Raw genomic sequence first — 15,470 nt, 5'->3', positions numbered from 1 at the left:
TGCAGTGCCGCACGTTTTGCTTGTCGATGCGCCAGCGAACTCTCGATCTTTCTCTTCCTCTCGCTCTCTTGCTCGATCTTTTGCGCTCTTAGCTTTAGGCCAAGTTTGAAAACTGGTTTGATCGCTCACGCGCGTTTTAGACCAGTTTGCATATTTGTTAGACCTTTTTATTTAGCACTCAGGCACAGACACAGGTGCGCTTTCAGTTCGAGTTGAAACCCCAACGCGATCGTTTCAAAGACGCGCGATGATACATTAAAATAAAATCCAAGGTATAGCCAAAGCAACAACAAAAAGCATTAGAGTGACGCCCAAAAAAAAAAAATAATAATAATAATAATAAAATACAAAAGCAAAAAACTCGAAAAGAACAGCGCGCAATACGTTCTTCAACTATTTTTAGCGGATTACGTGAGTGTCGTCGCTTCAATTTTTCGAGTCGCTGGCTTCTGTGAATTTGTGATTTTGTGAAACCGCGAATCAAAGTGCCTTGCAATTAGAAATTAGTATGAAAAGTCTAAAAACTGGAATGCAAAAGCATTCTTTAATCTAACCTGCCCTTTCTGTGTGTGTGTGTGTGTGTGTTTGTGTGTGTGAGTCGCATAACTTAGCTTGCCACAAAAGCTGTTGCCTTTTATGGCGCATTGTTTGTTGCTTACTTATACACACATATCCGCACTAACATATATATCAAGATTATGCTTGATTTCATTATGGCGCTGGAAACGGCCCTACTTAACCCAAACGGACCGAGAGACAGAATGGAGAGACAGTCTGGCAGATAGACAGACATTCAGACAGGCGATCAGACATTGAGACTATCTGCCAGTTGTTGGAAATGCAATTTGCAGTTCAGACGCCTAAACAAACCAGATACCAGATGCCATAGCCCACTATCTCGCCGTCTTGCTCTCCCTCTCTCTCTCTCTCTCTCTCTCTGTCGATCGATCTCACAATTGTAAGTCGAGCTGTTAGTTAGTTGTTTGTAAAAAGTGTTGTTGTTTTGCGTGTGAAAATCTACAACAACGCCTTTCATTTCATTCATGAGCCAAGCCAACGAATGGCCGGCTGCTGTGCCTCACGATTATATCATGCGATCATTACATATCAACCAACATAGGCGGAAGACATACCTCCACGTGTAAGCCACGCAAAAATTCATAACTATGTGAAACTAATTGGTGCAGGTTTATGTAAATAACACTGCAAGATAGTACAAAAGTCTTCAATTGAAATATATACATACATATAACATTATGATTGAAGAGCTGGCATGGCTTACAATAAGGACGTACGCATTCCATTTTCTTGTTCAAACAACTAAAGATTGATAGCTGATTGAAGTTATTCGAAAATGTTTCAATTAGCCAAAAATTGCATTCATAATAGAACATGATAGTGATTAATGCCTCGATTAGGGCAACGTCTCTGATGACGGATGAATGTGATTTGAAATCATTTCCGACATAATGCTCATGATTGATGCTCCAATTAGAACAATGTCTACCAACGATTGGGTATGGAATGTTTCTTTTTATTTATGTTAAAATTATTTATATTTTAGCGTGACTGATACCAAAATATAGAGTACAGAAATAAAATATTCAATATTGATGATTGATTTAGTAATAATTTTGCAGTCATCTTAGATACGTGCTTCAAATAGTGTTCAGTTCTTTAGCTATTTTAGCATTTGATACAATTTTGTTAGTATTTCTAAAACAACTTTATAAACTAGTTTGCAAATTTAATTGAAATTTGAGTATCTTTTTAAAATTTATTAAGAGCTTCAGTCGCTTATGCGACGATAGCCACACTATAGTACTCATGACAACTACATACTATATAATTAGTGAGGCATGATAAAAAATTGAGTGAAAATAAAAATATTTCTTTGTAATTATTTCCACGCAAATATAAATTTAACAATTCCAAATATTGAGATATTTCTACATATATGTTGTGTATAGCATGCCTTTGCCTTCGTTTCGCTTCTTTTTTTCGCTGTTTTGGCCAGAACAAGCAACAATCTGGTTGGCTTTTTGGCCATGTGCAGCCCACTTGTGTGAGATTTTGAATTACACTCACACACATACACACACACACAGTCACATTCAGATGACACATTGCAACGCCAACGTAAAGAAAAACAATTTGCATTTACATATGCAGTTGTTGCCCACACGTTGTTGCCGCAATACGTTTCTTAGTGCTCTTTTTTTTACCACTGCGCAGTGCCAGTCCAGTGAAGTGTACTGAAAAGTGTACAAGAGAAAAATCACGGATACTACAACAGCAGCAGCAGCAGCAGCAACAACAACAACAACTGCAACAACAACAACTGCAACAAGCTAACAACCTGTCGTTCGAAAAGCGTTAACAATAAATAAACGAAACAATAGCAGCCGAGCAAATAATAACAATAACAACAATTGCAACAACGGCGACAACATTGGCGGCGTCAATGTGGCACAAAGCCAACTGAACAACAACAGCAACAACAGCAGCAACAACAACAACAACACACGGCTTTATAACAATGACGAGAGAAGGTAAGCCAGTTTTTAGCCAAACAAACACAATCGCACATCGTAAAGCAACAACCAACCCACAGTCGTGCGTTGGCATATATTATATTATACGAATACATATGTACACCAATATACTCGTATAGAATACATTTGTACAGGTATATAGCCCGTATATTGCTCTGATCGCATTTATGACCCAGCCAGCGAGCCAACTTTGTATTAAAAATGTGTGAACATGAACGCCAAAATAGCGCACTCAACGCATTTATAGCCAAACACGAACTTCTAATTACCGACCAGAAATATTTGTTAAATGACTTCTCTGTTTGCTTGTTTGTGTGTGTGTGTGTGTGTCTGTAATTATTAAAATCAGCAATACGCAGTCAAATACGGTATGGGATCGTTTCCGCGATGTTTGAAGTTTGCACAACACACAAGGCGTTGTTACGATATGGCCAAAGGCATTTTGGGTGTGGGCAGCTGTTGACCGATGTGGGCTTTAAGCACACCAGCCGAGTGGCTGTTAAACTTCACTCGATTACGTAGTGACTGACCCTGAAAACCGAACGCGATATTTTCACACTAGGCGGCAGAAGTGTTGGGACAAGTTTGTGTGGCTTATAGCTAGCATGTGCTTCAAATTGCTAGCTACCTTTAAGACAAATTTTATATTCTCTGCATGTCTAATCATAGTTTTATTGAAATAATAATAATGAGTTTTACAGTTGTAGATAATTTTAAATATTTTTGAAAATATCAATTATCTTGATCTTCTAAATGTATATATATATATATATATTCATTTTAGAATGGTTTTTTGAAATTTTGAACCAGATTTGAATTGAAAATTCAGATTTCTAACTCTAATCATGCATATACTTTCGAAAAAAAAATATTAAAAATATTATAAATATCAATGATCTTCACCTTCTATATCTGTGCATTATTTTCAGAATGCTTTGTGAATTTTTAAACTTGAATTGAACTTTGAATTGAAAATTCAGAAGTCTACCTCTAATCATACATTTACTTTCGAAAAATAAATATTAAAAATATTATAAATAAGATCATTAATATTTATCTTAACCTTCTATATCTGTGCATTATTTTCAGAATGCTTTGTGAATTTTTGAACTTGAATTGAAAATTCAGAAGTCTACCTCTAATCATACATTTACTTTCGAAAAATAAATATTAAAAATATTATAAATAAGATCATTAATATTTATCTTAACCTTCTATATCTGTGCATTATTTTCAGAATGCATTGTGAATTTTTGAACTTGAATTGAACTTTGAATTGAAAATTCAGAAGTCTACCTCTAATCATACATTTACTTTCGAAAAATAAATATTAAAAATATTATAAATAAGATCATTAATATTTATCTTAACCTTCTATATCTGTGTATTCTTTTCAGAATCCTTTTTTGAATTTTTGAACCAGCTTTGAATTGAAAATTCAGATTTCTACCTCTAATCATAAATATACATACTTTCGAATAATAAATATAATTATATATAATTATATATTCTTTATAGCTGATCTTCTCCGACTTAAAACCAAAAGACTAAGACTAATTTATTGTATACTGCATTAGGCATGATAAAGAAACACATAAAGATATTTATAAGCTGCATAATAGATGTGTTTCAACATTTTACTTAGCTTGTCCGAATAGTTTCCCCATCTGGTGTATGATTATGAATATGATTCAGTATTTTTGTGTAGTTTTAGCTTTGGATTTTTGTGACCGGCTCTCTGCTTATGTCATTTCGACAATATTTGTCAGCACAGCGGAAATCCGAATGCTGTCGGACCATAGACTAATGCAGGAAAAGCCATTAGTCTAATCAAAAAGCTGCAATCCATTTGCAGCCACGCACAGCTGACCAAATACAATTGCCAATTGGCGGCAGCTAGCCACTTTGGCAATGTGCAATTAATTTGGCTGTGACGCGATTTTCTGAGCATGAATTTGCCTTTAAAGCTATAGAAGTAACGACACAACAGCAGCAAAAAGTCAAATGTAACTACTTCGTATAACAACTTGTCTTGTCTTGTTGGGTTTTGCAGCAGTTTTCCTGTCGTGCCATGCACCAAATTGGCCAAAAAGTGAAACTAATTGTTCGTACAAGTGTGGCTAGTGTTGGATCATGGGGCAGCCTAAACCGCCAGAGCTTGTGGCTTTCAGTTCAATGCACTGCCCAAACAACAACGGAAGTTGGCCATACCGCTGCGGCTAACTCTGCAAGTTCAAATCTGTACGACATCGAGGGCCGATTGATACCCACTTTAAATGTAAAAGCTATTTCATTTGTCTCGCTTAATACGATATTTATTTTCGACACCTATACGCTCTCGACTCTCCAAAAATGGAAGAAATAACATAAATATTTGCATAACTTTCAACAATTATAAAAGTATTTCATTTGTAAGGAAAATTATAAATATGTTTCCGGTCTTTTTGCGCCATTAATATAATTATTGTATGTAGTCCCTACAGTCCTAACGAATCTCTCTTCATTCTCCCAGATCCATTGGTCAGTTATGATTAGTTTATTATAATAGTAAAATAAAATAAAGAGGCTATGTATGGTTCGTATTAAGCTTGCTCTGCGTATGGATAAGACAAGTCTATATAAATGCCAAGTTTTGTGTCCATAGCCATGTTTCAAAAGTTCTCTGTCGTCATTCAGATTATAAACATACATACTTGTATGTACCTATGTATAACATGGCGTCTGCTACGCCTTCTTCCGCCTGGTTTATACTACGGGTACAACAATTTATATTATAAAATATTTATATTTTTTGCAATTCTTTGCGTGATATGTCGAGAAATTTGTAATGAATTTTTTCTACATCACTAAATAGCTACACTAATGTTGATAAATTAAGAAAACCCACTATTCAGCCCTCGAGTATAACAGAATAGTCAAAGCAGAAAAGTTAACTGCATTTTGTTGCTTCAACTCTCCAACGGTTTTGACCCAACACTGCTGGCCATGTTTATGGTAAAGAGTCAGCCCGCTCATAAAAAAAAGAAAAGAAAAATAGGAGATACAGTAACTGGAAATTCAAAACCAGCCACTTGGCCTCTGGTGTTGGTTTTGTTGATGACAATGTTGATAATAACTTTTTTCTGTTTTATTTTTGGGGTCAGGCCACATTGTATATTGTCATAGACAAGCCATCGTACAAACGAATTACGACTAAATGCTTCATTTTCTACTCTTTGCCTATAAAATGACGTCAACAGCAACAGCAGACATAAACAGCACATGATCTATGAAGGGGTCTTGGCGAGATTTCAGAGAAAGATTTAGTCAAGTCTAAGCCAACATTTTTACGAACTAATGAACTTGTGATGTACATATGAAGGGCAGGAAATATTGTATTTTGTCAGCGAAATATCTCCGAGCATTCCTTGAATACTGAAAGATCAAAAAACAAATCCTAACACTAAAAAATAACTTTTTTAAGTGAACAAATTTTGTTATCTCAAGAACAACTAGAATTAGAGCCCCAAAATTAAGACCCAAATACTGCCAATTATAAAAAAATTAACTAGAATATACATATGTACCTCAGAAGAGAAAAATTAGGAGTACATACATATTTTGTTATTTTATTTTCTTAGCAGGGAAACTAAGAAAAAATCCATATCTCTCTTAAGCTACAGTTTATATTAACCTCAAAAAAAAGTGTAATAAATCTGCCATTTTAAAAATGATAAATTATCAAGATGTATGTCGTACATAATATATTTAATTAATAATTCTTTCAGTTATAAGAAATTAAAACACTATGGGGGTCTGCCACGCCTCCTTATTCCGTTTCTTACATTCATACAAACTTATAATTAACCTATTACCATTTAGGAACAAAAATAAACAATAAGCTTTTTAGATTACAACTCTTGATATAATATAAAAATATACCGCGCGTAATCGTGATGGCGTTTTTGTGACATACTTGGCGCTTATCTTAATATTCAAAGAAGGATTTTATATAAAAATAAATTTGTATTTTCGAAAACATCCAATTAATGTTACCGATCACACATAAAGGGCATGCAATGTTGATCGATCGAAAAAGAAACTACCAGGTATGCCATTAAGAACTGGAACTGGAAATTAGACAAACGATTGTGAAAATTATTTGATTTAAAGCGACAATTTGAAATGTTGCCGCTGCTGCCGAACATACAAGCACAATAGAACATAAAAATGAAATCCAATCACAATGGAGTCGTGGCTTATGAGGAGCTTTTTGTGACGTCAGGTGAAAGTAGGGATGTAAGTCGAATCTCTTTATCAAAAATCGATGCATGGGCGATGCATCGCAATAAAACATCGAAGCATCGATGTCTTAAAAAATTAACTTTCCATATATATATATATCAAGAGAGACTGTCATAGTATTATACTTAATGTTAATGAAAAAAGTACTCGTAATATTGACTTTTGATTACTTGTATGGCTTACTTAAAAAAACTGATTATATACAGGTTGCAGCTACACCTTTAAAGCATATTAAGCGTAACATTAATACACTTAATGTGTATACGAAAAAAAGATCAAATACAAACTAAAATGTATATTACAAAATACAAATTTTAATGAAAACATCAAATAATTTATAATACAAATATACCTTCTTCGGTATGAATAATGTTCGATGTTTGGACAACATCGATGGATCGACGATGCATCGTTAGCAAAAAACCATTGGAAAACATCGATGCATTGATACATCGATGTTTTTACATCCCTAGGTCGAAGAAGACATCGAATGATTGTAGCCTTGGTCGATCGTGGAGAAATCGGCCGTCTGCTCATCTCTGGCAATTTGTGATGACCTGCATTGCCTCTCCCTGTTGCCGCCCCCTCTTCAACATTTCTTGGTCTGTCATGTCGAAAACGTGCGTGCTGTCAATATTTTGTTAGCTATTTAATGCCATTCTATTCGTTTCGTTTCGATTCGATTCGTTTCGTGGGGCTGCCGGGCATAGCAGCATCAACAACAGAAACATTATCATTTATTGCTGATACAGACAAAGTTCCATTTTCATTTCCATTTTTGTTGCTGCTGCTGCTGCTGCTGTGGCAGCTGCCAAATGCTCATGGTCATAAACGTAATTCACATGATGCAGCACGAATGCCACCAACGCCAGCCTACCATCAGTTAACAACAACAACAACAACAACAGCAACAACCACGAGCATAGTGACCAAAGCAATAACAACAGCAACAATTGCCGCTGGCTACGTCAATTGACAGCGAAAGTTACGTAATGTGGCCGCATGCAGTTGTTGTGCTTATTTTAAGACAGGTTTTAACAGCCGCTACACCGACTGAACTGAACAACTTGCGGCTTTAACAATAAATACAAGTATATGCATGCACATACTTATGTACACACATATCTTTACTTGTATATAGATATGTATGTATGTACATATGTATATACTTATGCATATGAACTTGCATTTGGTGGCTCCTTATACAACGAACGTCGATCATCAGCAATTGCCACAAAAACATACACATATGTACATATGTATTTTGGCTCATCAATCTTGGCCACACTAACAAATCAATCAGCGCTAATCACCCATTGGTAGTCGAGTATATACACACATACATACATACTTGTATGTGGATCCATATATAAAATTAGCTTAAAATATGCACAAACACCTATGTATGTATAGATACAAGCTATATAGTATACATACATACATGGCTATGTATCTCAGCTTGTGCAATCGAAGTATCGCGAATTTAAGTATAACGCTCATCAATGCGTTTAAAGCCATAAATCTCATTTTGGTTGCGTGTGTATGTGTGTGTGTGCGTCTGATTATAAAACCACAACAGAGACCAAGCTATTAATTAAATGCTTTAGCTTTCATTTGACATTTTGAGGTAATCAGCCGCAGGCACAACAGCCGATTGAAACAACTCGACTAACAGGGCCAGTCCACAAGTTAGCCAGTCAGTCAGTCAATCAATTAATTGATGATGATTTCATCTGGAATGCGCCGCCATCTGTAATTAATGCCACATGCACATGTTATTGCGAGTAGTCTCAAAATCAAGCTTTGCATTTTAAAATTCACGGAATTCATTTAAATTCCAGAACAACAACAAACACGAAGTCTGTCAAATGCAGTCACAAATAAAAGAAACATATTTTATTTTCCAGAACAATTACAAATAGTTATGGCAGCAGTTTACAAACATCACTCATAATCATTATTCAAGATTTTATTCACTTTACCAAATGTTATTTTTTCAACGCCCCGCAATTTGCTTATCTTCTCTAATATTTGATTGGCAATGTAGTACTTAGTACTACTTGTAGTTTACAATATCAACCACTGGCAAATTGACAAAAAGATTGTGTGGTGGCGAAAGAAAGCGCCCTAGCTTCCCAATTTTTAAATGTTGAATTAACTTTTCCCACATCACCACCAAATCAATCTAAGTCTTGATCATGTAATGGGATAGCTTTCATGCCGTAGAAATCACATAACCACTGCATAAGCTCTACCACAATTTTCGCACTATATTCGGGATGCAGAATATCATCTTCCCAGCTAGGAGCGAAAGGTGCAAAATTTCTCTCTTCGCCTGGTTGCACCAATTGTGGCATAGCATACCAGGGATGCGACAGATATACTTATTCTCTCACTGGCCATTGCTGATAACCGAATTCTAGCATTGGTCAAAAAGTCATATTAACCTTGTAAGTGCACCCACCATCATCGGAAGTGGAATTAAATACTTGTATTTCGTGTCGCAACCATTTCTGTAGGGCCCTGCGGCTAAGAAAACCGTTCACCACAGCCGGATGTTCAAAATCTCCAGCAGATAGCATAAAAAGTCCCGGATACTCCATATCTATGATGATATCTATGGTTTTAGCTCAAAGTATCATCAGAAGGGATTGTGGCTGAAATATGTACATACATGCATATATGAATGTACAAACATACATAGTATGTATGGGCATGTGTATTGGCATACGTTGATATGTAAATATATGCATACAAGTATACATATGTACATATTAAGATTAATTTATTAAAGGCAACGAAGTAATAAAAAAAAACGGATACTAAGCAAGAATTTGTGCAATGGGAGCAATACGAACAGCTGCGTTAGCGAGCGTGGGAAACCAAAATCTCCCTATCTGTGGTGGAATGGCAACGGTCAAAGCTTGTTGATGAGGGGCGGGAGGCAAACTGTGGTCAAGCATCAGCATATAAGCATTTGTAAAAGTACATATGTGTGTACATATGTATGAAAGTACATGTACACACACATACTATGTAAATTATTAAAACGAGCAGTCCCATTTCGGAAGACGTATGTGAAATCAACTATGTATGTACATACATCTAATTCTGTTTTTACACAGCCTTTTTTACACGGTTTTGATTTAACACGGTTTGAAAATTAAAAATTTTTTATGTACATACAATATGGGTACACGACTTTATTCCACTTAGCACTTACACTTAGACTTAAAATAACACAACATAAATAATTAAAAACACACTCAGCTGACAAACTGTTAGAAACATTCTTATATGGGTCTTTATGCCAATTATGTATATATGTACATATGTATGTATAAGATTTAATAAAATAAACATAAATCCTTGTGTTCTCATTGATTTTAATTTTAGAGATAATCAATCAACTATTTTTACATATGATCAATGTCTTTTTTACTGCGATTTTTCCGGAACCAATCTGCGTGTAAAAACAGAATTAGGTGTAGATGTATGTACATGTATGTACATCTAAAGTCGGCAAATTTTCAACACTATTTCGCCTTAAAATGGAGTTGAAGTGGATTCGTTGCAGTTTTTTCATTGATCATATGCATGTTATTTTTATAATGCATCGTGCATTATTTAATATAAATTTTAATTTTATTTCACTGTCGGGCTTGTATCTATGTATGTATTTTGAGTTTAGTTTTATTGTTGTATATACATATGTATGTATGTGTGTAGTTGCATATGTATGTACATATGTAAGTTAATAAAATGAAATTGTTGATAATTTATCAATAATGTGTCGTTTCGTACATATGTATGTATGCATGTGCATTGTATGTATTATATATTTATGTAAATACATTGTAAGCACGAACATACACATTTCATAACTTCGTGGAAAGCATGGATCATACATACTACTTTTGCATAAATACATATGTACATATGTATATAGTATGTACATACAGATATGTATATAGTTTGTACATATGTATATGTATACAAATGTATATGTATGTATACAAATGTACATATGTATGTCTTTCTATTTGTGCATTAGACAATTTCTCAGTTCAGTTATTTGATGAAGTGGAGTCAAGCGAATCTGTTTTTGCCAACAGCTCGCAGCCAAAAGTTGTAACGGTGCTTTGGCCTCCCCCCCCCCTCCCCCCACCCTCTCTTCGTGTGGAGCAGCGCCATAAATGTGGTCTAAGTCTGCCGCGAACAGGTTTTCCAACCGCATATCTTATGCGCATTGTTTTGGGTGCCATTTAGACCGTGAGCTGAAGATACGATAACGCAACAGTTAAGAACCTTTTGCGTTCTACCGGCACCCCAATTACAGTTACAGTGCGACTAAGCGAAGCATTTGAGGATTTTAATCGGCCAAGTGCGGTTCCATGTATCTGAGCGTAACTTAGGCATAGCGAGTACGCGCATTCATACACATCTATGTTAGAACGTATAATATTGCTAGAATTCAATAAGGCAGATATTTTACGAGAGGCATTTAGGCAGGTATCATAAATGAAATAATTAATCGTTAAGTTTATTTAACAGATTTAATGATTGTCCACGATGGACAGTTTTAAATAAAAACACTCTGCGGATACAAAATTTAAACAGGTGGAATATAGCGCGGGATTCGATTCTTTTTCTTTTCTAGATCGATATTTTCATCCAATGAAATAGATAAGCATATTTGAAAAATTTAATCTACTGTGTATTTTACCCAAAGTATACTTATTGTAAACTCATATCAAATACATGTATATTTTAAGAAACTAATCAGATTTTAAATTTAAGATCGAATGGTTGCAGATCAATCAAAACCGTATTCGACACACAAAAAAATATATATCCGCATTTTTACACAATAATATTTCAAAGTCGTCAGATGGAAAAGTATTTTGGTTTTACTCCAATCGGAAACAATATTTTTCTTATATAAAAGATTTATTTTTGAATTTTAACAAACCTCATTTTAATTTAATATTCATGTCTTTTGAGTGTGAAACTAATCAAATTTGTGTGCAAATTTCTTTGGTGTCAAAGATACAAGATAACAAAAAACGGGAAGAGAAATACTTTTTTTCGTAGAATAAGTGTTTTTGAAATAATAATGACAAGTATTTAAATCTATCCATTCGGGAGAATCCAGGTGATCAGTATGTTTTACTTGTTAGTTTGTATTATATACGAATCGACATGCATTTTTAAGGCTAACTATATATTTTCGACTTTACATTCTAACATTGATATTAAATGTTCAAACGATGACGAATCAAAACAGCTTCGAAAAGATAAGTTTGAATATAATCGTACACGTGATTGTATGTACATATGTTATTCGATAATTGCACAAGCTTGTATTAAGATGATGGACGTGGTAGAAGATTTTGTTGCAATTACTGGTGCCTCTTGGGTGCATTTGATCTGACCAACTGCCAAGTGACGTCTTCGATGACCTAATCAAGTGGCAAATGGCAAAATTCGAGTGGTGGTCGAGCCATATCGAAAAAAAAGCAAATGGGGCGAATGAGAGGCAATAACACTAAATGGAAATGTCAAGTGTAATGCTGTCCTGATGATGGCATCAAAGGAAGTAGGACGAAGCACAACAACAATGCACATGTGATGGAACCCCCACCTACCACTAAACCAGGCACTGTCCCTTTCAAAGTTCTAGCTTTTCGACAACGCATGTCAAGTTCTGGCCATTAGCACCCCTTCGTGGTCAACCTTTTGAACTTGGAATGTTGTTGGTCAGCCGAGCCGGGCAACACTCGCTGACAGTGGTTGGTTGCTGCAGTTTTTCCCATTACACAATGGGGCCAAAAGTTTCAAGGATTATGGCTGCTGTTGTTGAGCAACTGTTGCTTGATTTGACTCACAAACACATTGGCATACCAAAGCCATTCAAAATCTAATCAAATATTTGGAGGAAACATGCCGCGTATGCTGATTGAAATTAATGTAACAAACGTGACGCAGTCGAATTCTTCTTTTTTTCTCTCTGATTTTTTCACATCATCATTTGGCGGCTGGCTGCCTGGCATGTTTTGTTTATTATTTGCGCAGCTGACGCGGCAGACTTTGCCAACAGCTTTATTTGTTAGTTGGCAGAAATTGTAGAACCCAGCAGAAGCAGCAGAAGCCACAGCAGCCAAAAGGAAAACAGAAAACTTAGCCGCAAAAACCAAGCTAAGCATTTGAAGAAAATTTGCAGCAAACTTTTTTACAGTTTAAAGTGAGTTTGCGAAAACAAAACACAAAAAAACGATAAAGAAAAAATAACAATTATGCACTTTTGCTTTAACACGCCGAAGCTTTAATACCCTACCCCCGTTCGTAAATAACATGCTAACATATTGGTTCAATGGCAGCTTTTGGATATGGTAGTCTTATCCCAAAAAACTTTGCACACGAATCCAAAAATTCAAAAAACCAATAAATTGTTACGAACTTTTTTAGTTGACAAGACTAAAATCAATAGTAAAGTTTTGAAAAGCAAGTAATGCATTACTTTAGACGTGAAGTAGAAAAAGTAATGCTAGTCGAGTTTAAACTCATTTTTAAAATTCATTCAATAAGCCTAATGAGTTTTTTGGCACAGCTTTTTTTAAAAGAAAAAATCATAGTTGGTTTGGCGAAAGAGATAAGTAAAGATTATACTAACAGGAAACTCCAAAGCTTCAACAATTACTAAGGCAAGAGAGAATCGTTTCTTTCTTTATGGGTGTATATGTATGTACATATATAGTAACTATAACTTGGACACAAAATCTGAGTAAACGCAACGCATACCCTCTTGGTAATACCCTGAATAAACGATAAAGATAAAATAAAAAGGGAAACATTGCACAGACAGCACTGTGCTGCGGCATTGGCGAGTTCCTATCTTGGCTTGGCTTGGCTTGGCTTGGCTTGGTCTTAAAGTCAACTTTCTCTGCACGAGTGTTGAGATTTAATATTGTTTACCAACAACAACAACATCAGCCAGCGACAATTGTAACCTTTTTATGTATTTCTTTCTCTCTTTCCCTCCGCTCTCGTTGCCATGGCACATTGATTTTCTAACGACTTACTTTTAAGCGCATTCGTTGCTCATTTCGTATGCCAAAAAAAAGAAAAAAGCCAAAAAATTAATTTGAAATATGGCGCCTTTATCACGCTTTCATCGCATAGAGCTACCGAGGGCCCGAGGTACAATTGTTATTGTAGTTATTGTTGTGCTTCCCACATTTGGTCAAGATAAGTACGTGAACAAGGCAAGTACTTATACGCCGTTGTACCTTAAGTCTCACAGAATCTTCTTCAATGCTCAATTGATTGGCTGATGTGAGCTCAATCCCCTGTAGGGCTTAATTTTAATTTTGTTAAGTACTTCTCTAGAAAATATTGTAATCAATCAAAACAACAGTCAATACATGAAGAGGATTTTTTTCAAAATAAAGCTACAATTTACAATTTCATGTAAAAGGGCGAGGTTAAATGGAAAAATAAATCCATAGAGGTGACCAAACATTGTCTTAACACAACAACAATTGTCGAACAAGTTGCATTGCAATTATTATTTAAGTGCAACAATATCCGATTATTTGGATTCTTTAAATGATCGTTAATACGAAGCTTAAGAATGTTATTTCCTTTGAGTGTAACAATAAATCTTTTGGCAACAAGGTGCCCCTGTCTTTAGTAATTGAATAACCATGCAAATTATATACATAGATATTTATGCATATTTTTAAGAGATGGATGCTTGAACCAGGCCCAAGCCCATGCCCACTGTGCACAGCGGCAAGGAACAATTTAAAACGATGCACATTTTTTTTTTTTTCGTTTGACCGCTGCGCCCACTTTTAATGTCCGCCAAGGCGGACCGACGACACATTTTCTAGAGGTTGTCCAACAAGCCGGGCAGCCAGTCAGCCTGTTGGGCAACTAACCAGTGTGTGTGTGTGTGTGTGTGTGTTTGTGTTTGTGTGCTTGGGAGTGAGTGTTTTTAATAGCCTGCAGGGTTAAAAATTTAATGGAAAAACGTTTTAATAAATCAGTTAAGTGGTCTTGCCGCTTTTTTTGTGCCTAATTACACGCATTAGTGAGGCCGGGACGGGTTGGGTCTTACACACTCACACACACACACACACACACACACAGTGATGATAAAGAAAGAGGCCGCGGCTGCGGCTGCGCATGTCCCGAACCTTGTTCTCATGTGGCATTTTGTACTTTATGCCAACTGTGCGTTGGCCAAGTTAACAAGCGTGAGTCGCACAGTCTGACAATGTTGCCAATGCTGCGCGTAATTTAGCAATTAAAAGCGATTAACGCGCAACTTGAGCTGAAACTTAACGACTGAAAACGCAGTCACAACTTTAATGCCTCGCCGGTCAAGTTCAGATCCGCAGTTCGTCCATATTCAGCTCTCAAGTCAGTCACTGAAGCACTCAAATACTATACTACACCGAAGTTAAAGTTATGCTACGACAGCGTAGCCGACAGGCCTAATCAGCTTAAATGTTAGTCAGCAGCCGTGCTTCAAGTCTCTGCTTGAGTGCGCACATCAATGCAATCAAATTTGTGCCAAGATGCAAGTTATAAGCAGCGGGCCTCTACTGCCGCCACTTTGGCAAT

At 35.8% G+C, this 15,470-nt stretch overlaps 1 protein-coding gene across 3 annotated transcripts in view; it reads left to right on the top strand.

The window, feature by feature from the left end:
- Positions 1-216: 216 nt before the first annotated feature.
- LOC115622534 overlaps positions 217-15,470 on the top strand; it is a 30,220-nt gene continuing 14,966 nt past the window's right edge. Inside the window, exons 1-2 of one of the 3 annotated variants that reach the window (XM_030516497.1) lie at positions 217-272; positions 2,236-2,552. The gene's annotated coding sequence lies outside the window, so the exon portion shown is untranslated. Of the gene's footprint in view, positions 273-374; positions 507-875; positions 959-2,235; positions 2,553-15,470 lie in introns of those variants that run through there. The other 2 variants (XM_030516498.1, XM_030516499.1) reach the window with 2 other exon arrangements.

Source organism: Scaptodrosophila lebanonensis, unplaced genomic scaffold, assembly GCF_003285725.1.
Source record: "Scaptodrosophila lebanonensis strain 11010-0011.00,11010-0021.00 unplaced genomic scaffold, SlebRS2 tig00000043-arrow-pilon, whole genome shotgun sequence".
NCBI lineage: Eukaryota > Metazoa > Arthropoda > Insecta > Diptera > Drosophilidae > Scaptodrosophila > Scaptodrosophila lebanonensis.
The sequence above is the reverse complement of the archived record's forward strand: the minus strand, read 5'-3'. Positions and strand labels throughout refer to the sequence as shown.